We start from the raw sequence: 18,498 nt of genomic DNA, 5'->3' as shown, positions 1-18,498 counted from the left end.
ATCATGTGCAATAATTTATGTTGTTTTATACATAATAATACTTTTAACTATAATAGTATGTGTATATAATATAATATTCTTTATAATATAAAAAAGTATACATATATAATATACAAAAGTTTTTGTATGCTCCGGGTGTACAATAATATTATTGTACATCCAAATCTCACACGTGCCACAAGGCCCATAAGCAATCAAGTCATTCATGAAAAGTTGAAAACAACAACAAGTCAACAATCACAGTCCCCAATATTTTTCTCTCATGTTTGTTCAACCAAACAAAAGAATATTGCAACCAAATTCAACCTCAAACCACAAAAATATAGTTGTATTTGTATAGAATTTCAATTCCACTAATCTTAATTTTCAGCGTGCAATTGATTGACCTGTTGATGATCAAATTACGAACCCTAAATTACTCAAATTGCAATACTTGCTTTCAAATTTATTGATTAACAATTCCAGTTGATTTTTCCGGTCATATTTCCGAACCTTCAATTCAAATCATGGCATGAAATTAAAATATTTAACTCTCAAATCATAATTGAAGCTACACGATGGAAACAACTACAGCTAGTATTTGGTAATGTCAGAATAATCTAGTATCCTGTTGTTATTGTATTTGTTTTCATTTTATCGCAATTCTCGCTAATATTTATGGTGATGCTTTTGATTATTTTGTGGTGTTGTCTTTCACTTATAGCTTCAATGTCGTTCTAATACTGGTGTATCACAATTTATCACAATTTATATTATCAAGGTACTATGCAATTTTATTGATACTGAGTATATTCATAGCTTTCTATAAAATTATTGTTGGTGCTTAATGCTTATGTATTATCAAGGTACTATGCAATTTTATTGAATATAAGAGTATATTTATAGCCCTCTGTAAATATGTCATTTGTTAATTGGAAGAGAAAATCATTATATACAAAAAAACAATTTTTTATTATGTTGTTTACAAGCCTATTAGTACAATTGGTCGAGCACTCTATGCTTCTACATACGCATGGAGGATGTAGGTTCGAGTCCTACATAGGCTATTTGTTGTACCATAGTATTAACTTAAGAAATAGTGATTCTAACTAGAGACAAAAGTGGCCCTAACTAAGGGCAAAAGTGTTTTTAATTGACAAAAGTGATCCTAATTGAGAACAAAAGTGACACAAATTGGGGATAAAAGTGACTCTAACTAAGGGAAGAAGTGACCCTAAGTGGGACAAAAGTGACCCTGAGCGAGAGAAAAAGTGACCCTAACCAAGTGCAAAAGTGACCCTAACTGGCACAAAAGTGACCTTAATTGTGGGCAACAGTGACCCTAACCAAGGGCAAAAGTAACCCTAATTCAAGACAAAAGTGACCCTAAGCAAGAATAAAAATGACCCTAAGCGAGTGCAAAAGTGACCCTAACTGGGACAAAAGTACCTTGAGCAAGGTAAAAAAGTGACCTTAATTGAGGGTAAAAATGACCCTAAGCAAGAATAAAAGTGACCCTAAGCGAGTGCAAAAGTGACCCTAACTGGGACAAAAGTACCTTGAGCAAGGCAAAAGTGACCCTAATCAAGGGCAAAAGTGACCCTAATCAAGGGCAAAAGTGACCCTAATTTGAGACAAAAGTGACCCTAAGCAAGTGCAAAAGTGACCCTAACTGGGACAAAAGTGACCTTGACCAAGGCAAAAAGTGACCTTAATTGAGGGCAAAAGTGACCCAAACCAAGGGCAAAAGTGACCCTAAGCAAGATTAAAAGTGACCCTAACCAGCGCAAAAATAACCATAACTGAGACAAAAGTAAAGTGACTCTCACCGAGGGTAAACGTGACCCTAATCGAGACAAAAGTGACCTTACTCAAGTGAAAAGGTACCCCTAACCATGGACAAAATTAATAAAGAGTGAAAGTGACCATAACCAAGGTAAAAGTAACCCTAATCAAAAGAAATTAATTAATTAAATGATCCTAAGTTATATAAAAATGGCCATGGTTACATGGTTACACCAACAATATGAATACACCAATATGTATAGGCTATGTGGGGCTTGAATCCACACCATGTACACTTATAGTACATTGCTCTACCTTTTGAGCTAATAGCCTTGATATTAAACACTTCAATTTCCATTGCTATTATAACCATTGCAACACAATCACACATTTAAAAAAATAGCTAGTATGCTCATTAAAAGAAGGATAGAGAGAAACTTCAATTCATCAATAACTCTGGTGTCATCAAAAGTACATTGTGCCAATCCAAATCATCATCTATAAATGACTCAACCTCTTATCATAGTTGCATATTGACTATTACAATATCAGTTTACTTGCTCTAAAAGTTCTTGAGGCCTCGAGATCCCTAAAACCATTGAATAAGTGTTATAAAAAAAGAAGGATGAACTTTGAAAGTTACAGTAGCAAAATTTATTAAGGGATGATAGCAGAATCAAGCATCACAGCAGCCATTACACAACGTGGAGCCTCCTCAATCCATACTCTCATCTCCACTAGCTTGGGCAAGTTTATGAGCAGTAACATTACCACATCTACTTACATGAGAGAAAGAGATAAGATTGTTAAGACTAGTAAGCTTAACAAAGTCACTGATAATAACTTCCTGTTTCACATGCTTCAAATAAGAAAAAACTTAAATGTTACCAGTCTCAAGAATAGCCTTACTAAGGCCAGCATCCATAGCAATTGTTAAGACAGGTCTTGCGGCACAAAGGTTTTCATTGATCTTCTCCCAAAGTGTCCAGCATTTCTCTTCAACCAAATCCCCTACAAAAGACACCAAAATAAATCCCACCAAGATTTATCCTTTGAAAGTTTATCCCTCTCAATTTTCAAGTAATAAGGCAGTGATATCTAGTTCAAAAGACTAAAAAATTTTTACTGTACTCAACTCTATTGTCTAATGCTTGTGTAAGTAGGATAATTCCCTTCTTTGCAAAAAAAATTCCATAGAAGTAAGGCCTAAAAAATTTTAAATACTACCATGAACTTTTTTAAAACTCTTTTATCTATTGTATAATGTCTATTTGGTCCAAAATTATCTGAAATTCGGAAAGCTATAAAATACATTAATTTCAATTTCTTCAATAAAGTATAATTTCATATTGCAGGATAAGAAAAATCAAATTACATAAAAGACAAAGCAAATTAACATCCACAACATAGAACCCTATAATTTGATTTGAATGATGAAAATAAGTAAAATTTGCACAAATTACAGCATATAGCCTAGTTAAATTCATCATATAAAACCCTAGAATTCAAATAAAAACACGAATTACCTTTATTTCAATTGATCCTCAATGATTATTTCTAATGTGTGTAAAGAAAAGTGCAAAACAGAATACATAAAATAAAAATTGAAGAAAAAATTCACCTGCAATTAGTAGATTCGTTTGCAAGACGATTTTCACAGTAAAAAGAAAAAAAAGTAAATTAAGAAAACAAAACTATGAGTAAACAAACCTAGAAATCGATGGAAGAAAGCTACAAGCTTGTAACAATGGCGGAAACGGAAGCAAAAAATATGGCGGAAGAGAGAATGAGCAAAGGAGAGAGAAGTAAAATTAGGAAGAGAGAGAAACCAAATACTATAAATAACATTGACACGTGCGAGCAAAAACAAGGAAAGTTAATTACTTTCCTCATTCAACCCACCACACAGTACACTAATGTAAATCGGTTTTTTTTAAAAAATTTGTGTATAATATAATATTTTATAACATGTGTCCTTCATACCAAGTGTAGTCTCAATCACCACTACACCAACAGACAACACTTGGTAGGGAGGACCTGTGTGCTCCCCTGCAACAACAATTGGAAGGGGAGTGGAACCTAATAACCTAGAACTGATCCTCAAATCCGGAAAGGGTGAACCGGATAGAACACCCAAAACTCAGTGCATATATGACGGGAATTAACTTATCCTTTATCTATCTTATACAAAACTCCAAAGTCTATTTTTTTCAAAATATGATAATAACATTTGTAAATTTTGTTAATATGAAAGATATAAACCTATCAAAATGTATATATAGTTAAATTGTTTAATAACTTACATCGAATGCATAGTTTTATTAAAAATATTTGCATGTAATCATTAAATGTGTTGGATGTTGTGTAGCTATGCACTGTCCAAAACTTTAGTTGAACGACTTTGATTTAGTGTTTGTACAGTAAAAAGATATTGACTTCGATCTTGAAACCTAAAAGTCTAATAAATTCTAAATAGAAAAATTAAAACAAAAGGAAATGAAAATAGTAAATGGCTTTAAACATTGAAATAAACATAACCTTTTAAATCAATTTAGCGAATTCAAGAGATAATTTTAAGGCTTTTAAAATTAAATGGGGGAAAATATATGTAAAAAGAACATTTTTAGATATATAAATGTCCATGCACTATTATAAGAGTTTTGTTAACCTTTTTATAATTAAGGTAGGGATAAATCTTAGTAATATATAATCCGTATATTATATTTATATAAAATTATCAGTATCCATTAGGGATGGCAACGGGTCGGATCTGGACCGGGTCCGGATCGGATGGACCCGGATCCAGATTCGTTTTTGTATATAGGATCCAGATCCGACCCGGATCTGTCGAGTCTAGAAAATGAAGACCCGGATCCGTCGGGTCCAACGGATCCGGGTCCGGATCCGAGTCCAAAACGGGTCCAATATATTTTGCCTAATTTTTTGCAATAAATGTAATGTTCGGGTCAAAAATTTTATTTCAAACTTACGTTGTTGGTTATTAAGTTCAACCCCAAATTAACCAACTTATACACTCATATTTTGAATTAAAATTATAAACAACAAAAAAAATAAGATGTTACATATGAGCTAGTGAAAAAACAACGATGATGTATATAATATGAGCATCCAAAATTCATCTCTTGAAAGGGTTAATCTTTATCATTACTAACATTAGCAACATTTTTAATAAAGAAACAAACAATTTTAGTTTTTTTTAATAGGAAAAATAAAAAAACGGGTCCACGGATCTGGATCTGGATCCGGGTCTAGGGCCCAGACCCAGATCCAGATCCGTTTTTGTCAGCAGGACCCGGATCTAACCCGAATCTGTTGGGTCTAAAATTTGAAGACCCAGATCCGTGAAAAACGGATCTGGATCCACAGATCTGGGTCAGATCCAGATCCATTGCCATCCCTAGTATCCATACCTATATACGAAGTATTTGTGTTGTATACTGTATTTAATCAATTGTTGGTTATATATGTGATTAAATAATATATAGTTTTTGGCACAATTGTTAACTTAGGAAATTATATGTTCTGGTAGGTCAAATATAAGGTTATTATTGTGTTTATAGATTTAATGAGTGCGACGGGTAAATAAAACATGTATATATTAGATTGATTGTAGCTACTGATGCGGATGGTATGATAAGAAAATTTTATTTTTTTCTCAACGGGAGATATAAATAAATTAGTCCACTTCTTATATAGCTATGTGGAGTATTATTCAATTATATTTTCAATTAATAAAATAACATTATAAAAAATTAAAAGAAATTCAAATAACATAAAATACTATTCAAATAACGTTCCTTTAATTTTTTTTATTGACCATTAGTAACCAAGTCCTTTAATAGTAAATGAATTACCTTTGTTTTTATTTTTATTTTTCCTACAGGTTTAATAATTTGATTTGTAAATCGTGCATCGCACGAGCACTATGCTAGTTTATCCTAAAACTTCGCATATAGAGAAATGGAGCGAGTATTTAAAAACGGAGGGAGTAAATACTAAGTAGTTCATAAAATTTGAAAAACAATACAGTAATGTGAGTATAGACCTGATCATGACTGGCCTGGCTTGATTGTGGGTGGTGTAGACACCCATTTGTGTCTCCCCAAAACCAAACCCGGTGATGAGTACCTTTCACGTCGAATCATAATCGAATGAAGTGAAAGTGTGGAAAGTCTAGTGTTGCGGATAGTTTTAATTTCTTTTCTCTTCTCTCTGTTTTTAAAAACTTATTTTAAGAAAACAGTCAATCCAGTTTGGTTGGTCCATGATATGGGTCCAATAGTAGTGTAGTTGGATGGGGCTTGACAAGAGCTTTCCAACGATATATTATAGGCCCAATTCCGATGAATGTAGAGGAAGTTATGGTCAATTTACTAAACTGGGCTCGTTTTGAGCCTTAAATGCGGCCCAATGATCTAGGGGAGGGCCTAATATAATTTATCATTCCTAATGCAATTAGGAATGGTTTTAGTCTTCTAGATTCTTCTAGAAGGTTCTTTTCATTCCTAATTCGATTAGCATTGATAAATTGACTTTTGTTGACTTTTTAGAGTTTTAATTAAAATCAAAAAGCATTTTCGAGGAAAATATACGATTTTATCCTCCTGTACGGCAAAACTTATCTGATTTGAGAAAGCGCGTCAAAAACAGGCCTGGCGCCTGACTCCAGGCATTGGCGCTTGGAGCTAGGCCTGTTGCCTGGCGCTAGTGTTGGTGCCCGGCGCCAGTTAGCCAGGGTTGGCGCCAATCTCGTTTTGCGTGCGCCAGACTCTGTTTTGTTAATTTTATCTTTTTGGCTGATTTTCTCTATAAATAATCATCTAAAACTCTGTTTTCATTCACGAATTCTCACCAACATTCATCTAGATTCACCTACAATCAGCTTTTAATTCTCTCTCATTCTCTTTAATCATTCGCTAATTCTCATCAAGTTTTCTTAATTCATTCTTTCATTCACCATCTCCATCTTTCTCTTTCTCTTTTCTAACTGATCTTTTATATACAAAATTCCGCATTCGCAAGACCTAGAAACACCTAGCCATATTCGAAGTTTCCTTCGCCCTAGACGTGAAAGGTTTAATTTATGAGGGGTTGGTCCCAAATCTCTATTTCAATTATTTAATTTAATTGTTTTGATTATTATTTTCCTTGAAGTTACTAACGTGTGTATTTTGTTATTAGAAAGAGGCACGAGGCATCAAAGTAAGTGCTTCAATGGTTTTAATTGATATTATGATGTAGAAATCATGTTTATATTGTTATTATGATATTCCTAGTATCATGTTTAGGGAAAAGGTTATAATATCAAATATGCTTATTATGATTCCAGCGATGTTTCCTATGTTCTTCCTAATATTTATGATTGTTAGTATCATGTTAGGGTTAAAGATTTGATTTTTATTGCTTAGTGACATGCTAGGGTTTGTTATTAATCTTGTTAGTATCATGCCTAGGATCTTGCTATTATTATGCTTTAATATTAACATGAACATGATTATGGTTATAATTATAATAATTTATGATGATTATGATTATGATTATTATTATTATTTTGATGATGATTATTTTAGTTATGATGATATTATTATTATGATTATTATAATAATTGTTATTATAACTATTATTCATGATATTGATAATTTATCATGTTGCTTGATATTTATTTTTATTGCTTGATCACACCTTTTATGCATGTTTAAAGGGAATTAGTACTTGTAATCACGCTTAATAAGATAATTAATAATATTGTTAGGGTTAATTTGATTATAATTCAAGTGATCGCCAATAATAGATTTATTTGTGCATTAATTTTCAACCAACATAGATTAAACAGGTTTAGGGTAAACCTATTGATTGCATGTTAGTCAAAAAACGCACATGAATACGATCAGAATAAAGTAGAGGCCTATTATTAGGGAAGGTTCAATCTCTTTTAGGTTGGATTTGTACCATCATCCCCGAACCCTTATTTGGTTCTAGACCTTATGGAGTTGACGATCTCTTGGATCGTTAAGGGGTGTAACCTTCACCTCGTGAACGGTTTACAAGTTCCTAAAAAAACTTGTTGGCGACTCTTTTTCTCTATCTTCTTCCCTTTTGGACGCCACCGTACTTTAGTGTATGATCACAGTGGGGTTCAAGCAAGGGGATTAACGCTTGAAATTACCCTACATGTGGGATTTTGCCTTTGGGCAAAAACTTGTAGGGTGAAATCGGGTCATCAGGCCTAACGCGAATTTTTAAAATTTTCAGCGAGCCTTTAGCTATTTTTTACCGACCCCAAAATTCCGTGAAGCCCGCTCCAGTATTATTGATTTTGGGTGAGCATTTTTGGTCTAAACTTTGGTCCAACTCGACTCAATCAGTGAACTAACTTTTAAGCCTTGGCCCAGCCCAATCTGTCCTTTGATCACCTTTTCATGAGCAAATTCTTGGCTGCATTCTAGTGCAGCCAAGCTAGCTGCAACACCATTAAATGTGAACATATAGTACGTTCAAATGAACATACCTTTTTTTTCTTTCTTATATCTTAATTCTCTTTCTTCTTCTCCTTAGCTCTATTATTTCTCTCTCTCTTCAGTTTTCTTTTCAATTTAACATTTTCTCTCTCCTCTTTACCTCATTTCCCTTCAATCTTTAAGTTTTCTTCTTCTTTATATAAATTTTTGAGTTATTAATTCGTGTTTTGATGGGTATACTTCTTTCTTTCTAAATCTATGAGTTTCAGATTCAATCATTTGGCTTTATCAAAGAGGAAAGAAAAAAAATGGAGGAGAGAAAGTTGAAGGTTAAAGAAAACAATGGAGGTTTGATTTTATCAATTTGTAATTGTATTTTGTATGATTTCGTTGATCATGCATGATGATTTATTGTTTGATTATTTGAAATTATTATGAGTTTGTGATGAATATCAATTAAATTGCTTAATTGTTAATAATGCCAATTGTATTGCTTAATTTGTAGTTATTTTCTCTCCCCCCCCCCCCCCCCCCCTCTCTATCTCTTTTCTCTCTCTCTTTTTCTTTTAATTTTTTTTTCTTTTGATTTCTAATCATGTTACAAATCAATAATTTATTTCTTTAAGGTGAATCAAGATTAGATTTAAGGTGGATATTCAGTTTTTTAGAGTTTCAATAATTACAATTGATCTTGAATATAATTTCTGCAAAAAAAATGATCATGTAGGAATTTAAAAATGAACATCTCTTACAAAATGAGCATTTAGTACACCGAAAATGAATATTAAATACATAAAAAATGAACATATTTCAACAATTTATTTTATCTTTATTTTTCATTAATAATTATATACAATGAATTTTAACCTTTATGAAAATCAAGCTCATTTTTATATCCTAAATGTTCATAACTTTTTGTTACATGTTTATTTTATAAGTGTTTATTTTTTAATACTAAATGTTCATTTTTATCAGGTTTAAAGTAAAATATAATACGTTGAAAGGTAAATTATCTGAACATTTAGTGTTGAAAATCTGAGCAATTTATTATGAATATATATGTTTCGTTATTCATTACGAACATATCTCTTATTGATTATGAACACATATGACATATAGCGTGATAATTATTTATATTTTTAACTACTGTATTGATGATTATATAATATGAACATTCTAAATAATTATTATGAACATATGTTGTGATGATTATGAATTTTGATAATTTGTTATATTTTAGTGAGTACAGATTAATTGTATTTTTAGAAGACAAAAACTCTGAATTAGTGAAGAAACAAGTAAGAAGTGATGAAGAAGTATATGATATTACAACGAATTTGCCTTTAAGTTGGAGAATTTCCGATGTATATGATCCCAATTTTATGGTTGTATGATAAAGGTTCATTTGTAATATACTAAATGTTCATTTTTTTTTTGACATGTTCACTTTTTATTACTGAATGTTCATTTTTTACGTGTTCTTTTTTATTACTGAATATTCTTTTTTTTTCATGTGTTCATTTTTCTAACTAAATGTTCATTTTTAAGGTCGTGGTCTAGCAAATTTATGATAATATGATAATCAGATTCATTTTTAATAAATGATCATTTCCTTATAACATGTAAACTTTTTAGTATTAAATGTTCATTTTATTTACGTGTTCATTTTTTGTGATTAAATGTTCATTTCTTTTTTCATGTTCATATTTTTTAACTAAATGTTCATTTTTTATTTGGGCCTCTCGTTTTGGGCCTCACTTGTTGTAGCTATCTTGGCTGCACTAGAGTGCAGCCAAGACCAATTGCCTTTTCATGTCAGCCTTGTTAAATTTATATCAACTTATATATCAAAGTATTAAAATTCCAAACAGTTTATTTAATGTGTTATCTATAGTAATATTTGTATAAAAAGTGAAATGGATTTTTCCAAAATACCCCTCTCATATTTTTTTTTTTTAAAAAAAGTACCGTCCTTTTTTTTGTAAGGAAAGTCATATCTTGCTATTAGCCTCCATGATTTCATCAATTTTTAAGCCTGATAATTTTTTTTATTAATTGGAAAAAAAAAAAGAGAGAGAGTGAGAATCAAGGCATATATGTGGTATATTCTTATATTGCACATGAAATGTGTGTGTGTCCTAGCTTGTTATGGACAATATAATTTAAAAGTATTTTTTAAAAAAAATAATTTTTCATATAAGCAAGGGTTACTTATTCTGGTGTTACTCGGTCGGTTAGAGGTTAATTGATCGGTCATGGATTACTCTCACACAGAAAACGCGCTAACCGATTGATTAACCCCACTATAAATAATTCTTGATTGACTAAGTAACCACTAAATAAATAACTCCGGTGAAAATACGCTAATCAACTGAGTAACCTCAAAATAAGTAGCTCTTGAATGATTGAATAACCCCTGAATAAATAACCCCGATCACACGAAAAAAGCGCCTTTAAAAAAATACACCTCAAACAAATACTACTCCCTCCGTGTTTTTTTAAGTGTTACACTTACCAAATTCGGTCGTGTTTTAATAAGTGTTACACTTCTTTTTTTTGGAAAAAAACTACATTAAAATTTTATACCTCTCTCCTCTCATGGTCCCCACCCAAACCCACTACGAGTACTACTTTTTTTTTATTATATCTCTTCTCTTACATTCATTACTTTTCAATAAATTATTAGCCTCACTATTTTTCTTTTACAATTTTTTAATACTCCAACTACCCCATTTACCTCTTATTTTATTTAAGATAATTAAATTATTTAAAAATATGTGCCGGTTAAACACGGAGGTAGTAGCATAAGGAAATCGGGGGTAGCTCTAGACCACTGGTGTAACTTGTAAGATAGGAATTTACAATTTAGGGAATAACGGGAGATAAAATGATCTGGACATTGTTTGTAATTATAAGGAGGGCTCACAACAGTCTTGCACGAGTCTCATTAAAGCAGTTTTAGAAATTGGGCTGGGCCGTAATTAAACATTCTGTTCAATAAAATGGTTTGGGCTGTCTGTTCAATAAAATGGTTTGGGCTGCTACGTTCACGCTGAACATTTCCCTTGATATTGGACTAATGGAACATAAAATCATCAAATTTCTTCTGAGAGCTGTATGAGAATGAGGAGTATATTATTTAATTATTTAACTAGTTTTGTGCCCGTGCGATGCCCGGGCTGTTTATCGAAGTTTAAATAAATTTTTTTTTATCGAAAATACATTTGCTATTTGAATTTTTGTACTCATAGATTAATAATCACTTGTCCGTTTATGGTTATCAATGATGTACAAACAAAAAGAACGGTCATCTAAAGGCTAAAGTTGTGATCTATTTTCATTTTCTCCGAATATCTAAGAAAAGGTCGGTTGCATGTTAAGACTTAAGAGAATGATTATATGTAGAATTTTGGTATTTTATTGAAAATAAAATTCTAAATCAAAAGTTTTATTGAAAATAAAACTCTAAAGTAACATTTTTATCCTAATAATCTATCCAAATTTTATTGAAAATAAAACTCTAAAATAACTTTTTTATTCTACGGAATCTATCTAACTTTTTTTTTAATCCTATTCTATAAACAATATATTCTAATAAATCCTACGTGTAATTTTAATATTTAATTGTCGCCTACGTGGCGTGACACTTGGCGAAAAATTGGGACGCCAAGTGTCAATGTCTCGTATCCTGGCTAAAAGTTTAGCTTTATATATTAGTTATATGATTTCCTCTACTAGGACCAATCTTTATTTAATTGTAACTACGAAAATAAGAGTTAGCAAAAAATAGATTTTTTTCCCCCTGATTTATAAATAGGAAAAAGAGAATTGTGTAGGCATTGTTTATAGTATTATGTTATCATTATTATATTATTATTATATGAAATACTCTTCGTGTTTCTTATTGTTTGTTATATTAAGAATCTTTTGTGAGAGAAAGATTATCAGAGTGTAACACATAAATAAGAATGGAGGAAGTAATATAAAGAGGACCATATGATGAAGTATATTAGATAAATTTATTTACATAAAAGAATTTAACTGAAAGTAGCAAGATTAAGAACATACCTAAACGTAAAATTAACTTATTTTATTTTATTTATTACTTAAAAAAATATATCAAAAGTGATATAAATATGTAAAGAATAGGATGTGGTAACATGTCGAAATTGCTTAATATCTTAATTGATCATTTGTTTGCATGTACACTTGTTAGAATAGACGAATAGGACGTGTAAACATGTCAAAATTAAAAATGTTAACTCTTCTGATGTACACTTTTGAGCTAGCAAAATTTTCAAGATTCTAAGAACATTTCATAACGGTTTTTCAATGATATACTAGCTTAGTATAAGATAAAGCTTTCATTTAAGATTTTGAGTCTCTTGTTTGGCCCCCCTAAATTGAAATATATGTTAAATGAAAGAGAAACCAAAGACAATTAATAGTGTTGCACCTCCATTGAACTATATTATTCCATGTTGCCGTCTAATAAACAACGACGTAAATCTATTATCCATCTACATAATTTTTAGGAGGTTTAGCAAAAGTTGTTACAAATCATGATAGTACTCGATTAGTGATAAGTGGAGCTGAACTGAAATAAACTGAATATTTTATGAGAGAACGAAATTAAGAACCGAAGCGGACTGAACTGAAAATAAGCTGAAGATAACAGGCCCAAAGAATATTTATTATGTATACAAGTATTTGGATTGATCAAATTAAATAACCAAAAAATTGACCTTGCCCTATCAAGTTAGGTGTGTCACGCTCTAACCTTTATATATTATTTATTCCAAATAATTGTATTATATAATTATGTTACATCCAAACATAATAAGTTCACTTGAGCTCAGTTTAGCTCAGTTAAGTTAATCAGAACAGACTTTTAGCTTGTTTATTTGGCTACTGCCTACACTCCGTCCAAAATCTAGGTGTTATGCTCCTCTTTCACCATCAGTTTTTGGTCTTATTAATTTTACTCTTGCAAGAGGATGACATTTGTGGAATGGAAATTATTTAACCAAAATATCCAACTCACCTGATAATCTGATATTGCCTCAATATCTGGTTTTCATAGAGTTCACACTGACGCTTATACTTCCAGCTTGTATACACAAGTCATGATCGCATTATGTGCTGAAACTTCGGACTTTTAGGAATCTTTATAATGTGATCAATCAACTTATCAAATAAAAAATATTTTAATCCATCGGTGTATTACTATATATGGCCATACGTTGGAAACGAGTTAGTATTACTAGAGAATTGATACATATTTAGGTGATAAGTCACTTGATTTGGTTTCAATTAATTACTAGCTATGGAGTTGGATTGGTTGCTATAGGTTGTATCCGTGTTCGTGCTTTCATACCTAGCTATTTTGGCTAATTGGAGTTAATTAGCAAGAGGCTAAGAGGATGGAGAATGAAGAGTGAAGAGGCTCTAGTTACGCAGTTATTTTTAAGCTAAGTAAGATAATTCAGGTCAAGTTCGTTTTACCAAGTCATCTAATAGTAGTAGCAGCTTGGCATTTGATAGAATTTTGACTTTTGACTTATAATTTATTAATAAAAGACTTTTAATTCTTAATTTAATTAACATGTTAACATAGTCTAGAGTGTAAAAAAAATAACTAAAAATATATAGATACATAGTACATATGTAGTAGTATTTTAACTAAATGGAGGATTAAAAAGTTTGAACACTTACAAGCTAAGTTCAATGAGGTTCAATTCTATTACTATTGGTGACAATAGGAGTAACTCCTTTACATGCCTTATAATAAGTTGCTCATTTTTTTATTTTTTTTTTTGGGAAAACTCACAAAGTGAATTATAATGGAATTTCAACATCTTATAGTACTGGTTATTATATTTGAAATTACTTTAACAATTCTGAATTTTTTTTATTAACCAGCGTTCATGGGTTTATTATTTATGTTATCATTACGATGGCAATTTTCGTTATTAATTTGGAGTTTCACCTAAACCTTATCAGATCAATCTAGTTGCCCTTTTGCGAACTAGTTGGCTAAAGCTTCCTCGGATCCTCTTCAAGAGCACCCTAAAATCCAAAAACAAGCTAACAAAATGAGTTCATGACTCCAGAGATATTACCCATGAATGCTAATTGATAATCTAATTGAATGATCATATATGTCACATTATATACCTCCAATTATTCTGCTTAGCAGGCAATACCTTTATAACGTGTGAAATTCTCCTACAAAATCCAAGAAAGGAAATCCAAAGGAAATTTCCATAATCTTCAATACATTTCCTCAACTACCTTAGAAGTAAATTACCAAAAAGAACAAATCCACATGTATTGGGTCCCAAACAAAGATGGTAATAAAGCTAGCTAGGTATGTTGTATTGTACTGTTGCCGTTGCGCTCATGTGAAGCATCTAACTATAAGTGACCAAAAGCCACTTCTTTAAGCAAATAGTTCTTTTGGCTCATTGTGCCTTGTCAATTTTGCAAAGGAAAAGGCAAAGTATGTATGAAATTGATGTTCTTTAAAAGGGAAATGAACGAGGAAGTGTAAAGATAACTATTATACAGTATATGATAATTAGGTTAGGCCTTGTTCTTTAGAGCTACTCTGCTCTGCTTTGCTCTGCTCTGTTGAAATTTGCTCTGCTCTGGGTTAATATCAATTAATAATATCAATAAACCAATAATTAATAATACTTAATAATTAAAGTACATAATAATTAAAGTACATTTTTTTAAATTATAACAATAAAAAATTCACAATACAGATTTTTTATTATTTATTAATAATAATGTCTAACAATTTCTAAATACATATTGATCTTTATAATAACACATAATACCATGTTTTTTTTGGGAACAATAATACTACATTGTTATAATAATAGTGAAAAATAATGATATAAAAAGGAAGATATTTTACTAATTTGTTACCTTTTTTTATTTAAAGAAAATAAAAAAGTAAATTATAACAATTAAAAATTCACAGTTTGGGTGATCCAAAATTTAATTTCCCTTATCCACCTCCAGGTAAACTCTGATTCTTCAATTACGTATTAAATATATATTTTCATTTATTATGTGTAAAGTACTCTTAAATATATATATTTCAGGAAAATATTATTTGGCGGACTCGGCATATCCAAATACTCTTGGATATATGACGCCATACTTCGGGGGAGTAAGAATACATATGCCTGATTTTAGAATACTGCCACCTAGAGGATTAAAAGAACATTTTAATAAGCTTCATTCATCGCTAAGAATGAAGGTGGAATGTTCATTTGGACAGTTAAAAAAAATGTGGAGGATACTACATAACATGCCACAAGTGTCACAAAAGAGTCAAATGTCAATCATTATAGCCACTTGCACACTACATAATTTTATTCGGATGCATAAGCTTGGCATACCAATCATTCAACATGACGCAAGTATAGGAGTAGCAGATTCAACTATGTATGCACAATGGCGCAAAGTTAGTATGGCCAAAGTGCGACATCGTATAGCACGCCGAATTTGGAGGGCTAATCGCTCGGAAAGCGACAATGAAGGTGATGACAATGAATATCAAGATGGTAGTGAAGATGATGAAAATGAAGATCAAGATGACAATGAAGATGATGAAAATGAAGACCATATGGAAGTAGATGGTTAATTCACCACAATGTTTTAATAATTTGAATATGTAATAATTTGAATATTTTAAACCATTATCGTCTTTTATCTATTCAGTATAAACATATGTTAACGTGGTACACATCTATTTATGTTTTCATTCACCCATCAATTATAATAGTGGTAGTAGTAAAAATAATAATAATAGTGGTGGTAGTAGTAGTAGTAGTAGTAGTAGTAGTAGTAGTAGTAATAATAATAGTGGTAGTAGTAGTAGTAGTAGTCGTCGTAGTAGTAATAATAATAATAATAATAATAATAATAATAATAATAATTAAAAAATAATTCTAATACTACTAATAATAATGGTAGTACAATGAGATAATGATAGTAATAGTAGTTAAATTAAATAGTAACAACATTAATAATAATAATAATAATAATAATAATAATAATAAAATTAAAAATAATAATAATAATATAAAATTAAAAAAAATTAATAATAATAATAATAATAATAACAATAATAATAATAATAATAAAATTAATAATAATAGTTGTATTAATATTAATAAAAATAATGCTAAAATCTGCTCTGCTCTACTGAAATCTGCTCTGCTCTGCTGAAATCTGCTCTGCTTGCCCCTGCTCTGCCCTGCTCTGCTCTGCCCAGAAGCTCAAAAGAACAGGGCCTTAGCACGGTGATCTGCAGTTATATATAATTATAGATTATTGATGGATACGTATTTTATTATAAATTAGTCAAGAAATAATAAAAGTATGTGATAGGTGGATTTTTTAATTGTATCTTCTAATTCACAATTAAAACAAAAGTAGGTAAAAAATCAAAGATTTAAATTTTCTTGCTGTAGAATAGGTCACAAATTATTTCGAGTATGATTTTTGGTTTATATTTTAGAAAGATTTGTGAAATCTTTTTATTTTAAATATTATAATTACTAGTTATTAATATGGAATATGTATATAAAATAATGTTATTTTTATAAACAAATTGATTTCCTTAATCAATAATTTTATTTTTTTAAAAATATAACTAAAGACACGTAAGGAAATGACACGTGTCAATGCTGGTGTGTCTTTTAGTATATAGTTATTGATTGATATGAGTACACCAACAAGAGTTGGCTCAAGTGGTAACTGGTAAGCAACTTGATGTCGCTTAAGGGAGGTCTCGGCTTCGAGCTTCGCCGTATGTAGAAACTCTATTTGGGAGACTTACCCACCATAATTAAGCCAGATGTGCTACACAAGTCGGATATGGATGTAGTCGGAGCAACCGGTAGCATAATGATATTATAATTGTTATTATTATATTATAAATGGCTATTGTGGTATACTAAGGGTTTGTTCTCTTCAGATTATTTTCAGCTCAATTCAATTCAGTCAATCAGCAAGCCCTAAATTTTAAAAAATAAAAGTGACGTAATCTGACTCTATCACCCCTTTGTTTCTCTCCTCCATTGTCATTTGGTCAATTGTTGTTCCACATTTTATCTCTCACTTCCTTTTTTGTTATGGATGGACAGTTAATATTATAAAAAAAAATAAAAAATTTAATAGAAATTGCTCAAAATTACACTATTATGCATTTAGTTTACTAATTGAACAACCCCAAAATGAGCAATAATCAAATATGAGTAGCAGCAAATCGAAAACCACTCTAAGGCCCCGTTCTTTAGAGCTGCTCTACTCTGCTCTGCTGAGCCCTGCTCTGCTCTGCTCAAATCAAATCTGCTCTGCTCTACTCTGTTCAAAAGAAATCTGCTCTGTTCGGCTCTTCTTTGCTCTGCTCTACTTAATTTTTAAATAATAATTAATAATAACAACAATAATAATTAATATTTAATAATAATAATTAATATTTTACTGATGATAATAATTTATATTAATAATAATAATTTTAATAATTATTAATAATAATAGTAATTTTAATAATTAATAATGATAATAATTTTAATAATAATAATTTTAATAATTAATAATAATAATAATTTTAACAATTAATAATAATTTTAATAATAATAATAATAGTGATAATGATAAAATTTTAATAAATTTTAATAATTTTAATAATTAATAATAATAATAATAATAATTTCAATAATAATAATAATTTCAATAATAATAATAATAATAATTATTTTAATAATACTAATAACAACAACAACACTAATAATAATAACATTAATAATAATGTTGAAATCTGTTCTACTCGGCTCGGCTCTGCTGTGCTCTGCTATCCTAAAATCTGCTCTGCTAAAATTTAATATGTTCTTCTCTGCCCAGAAGCTCAAAAGAACAAGGCCTTAAGTGTGTATGTTCTCTTTACTTGAGCTTATAAAACCTAATCGAACCTAATTTACTTTATTTAACTTATATCTTTACTTAGTTGGACCTGATCTATCCTGATTAAAATTAATTAGCTAGCTATTAGGGTATGACAAATTAGCTCAAAACAAAGTTACCTTACAATATTATGTAGCATGCTAAGGCAATCTTATTTGATTGCTATTAGCTTGTCATTGAAAATGTTCGGCATTTGGGCAGGATAAGAAGTGGTTTGACAAGGAGGAAATAGAGTTAATGATTGAAACAAGTTAAAAGTTAGATTAAT

The 18,498-nt window shown here is 30.4% G+C and overlaps 1 long non-coding RNA gene across 1 annotated transcript; it reads right to left on the bottom strand.

The window, feature by feature from the left end:
* Positions 1-2,179: 2,179 nt before the first annotated feature.
* On the bottom strand, positions 2,180-3,756 carry LOC110696846. Its single transcript, XR_002506404.1, has 3 exons — positions 3,475-3,756; positions 2,653-2,775; positions 2,180-2,540 (listed from the first exon to the last, which is right to left on the bottom strand). It is a non-coding gene; the product is annotated as an uncharacterized LOC110696846 (long non-coding RNA).
* Between the last annotated feature and the right edge of the window lie 14,742 nt (positions 3,757-18,498).

The sequence above is a fragment of the Chenopodium quinoa genome, unplaced genomic scaffold (assembly GCF_001683475.1).
Source record: "Chenopodium quinoa cultivar QQ74 unplaced genomic scaffold, ASM168347v1, whole genome shotgun sequence".
Taxonomy (NCBI): Eukaryota; Viridiplantae; Streptophyta; class Magnoliopsida; order Caryophyllales; family Amaranthaceae; genus Chenopodium; species Chenopodium quinoa.
The sequence above is the reverse complement of the archived record's forward strand: the minus strand, read 5'-3'. Positions and strand labels throughout refer to the sequence as shown.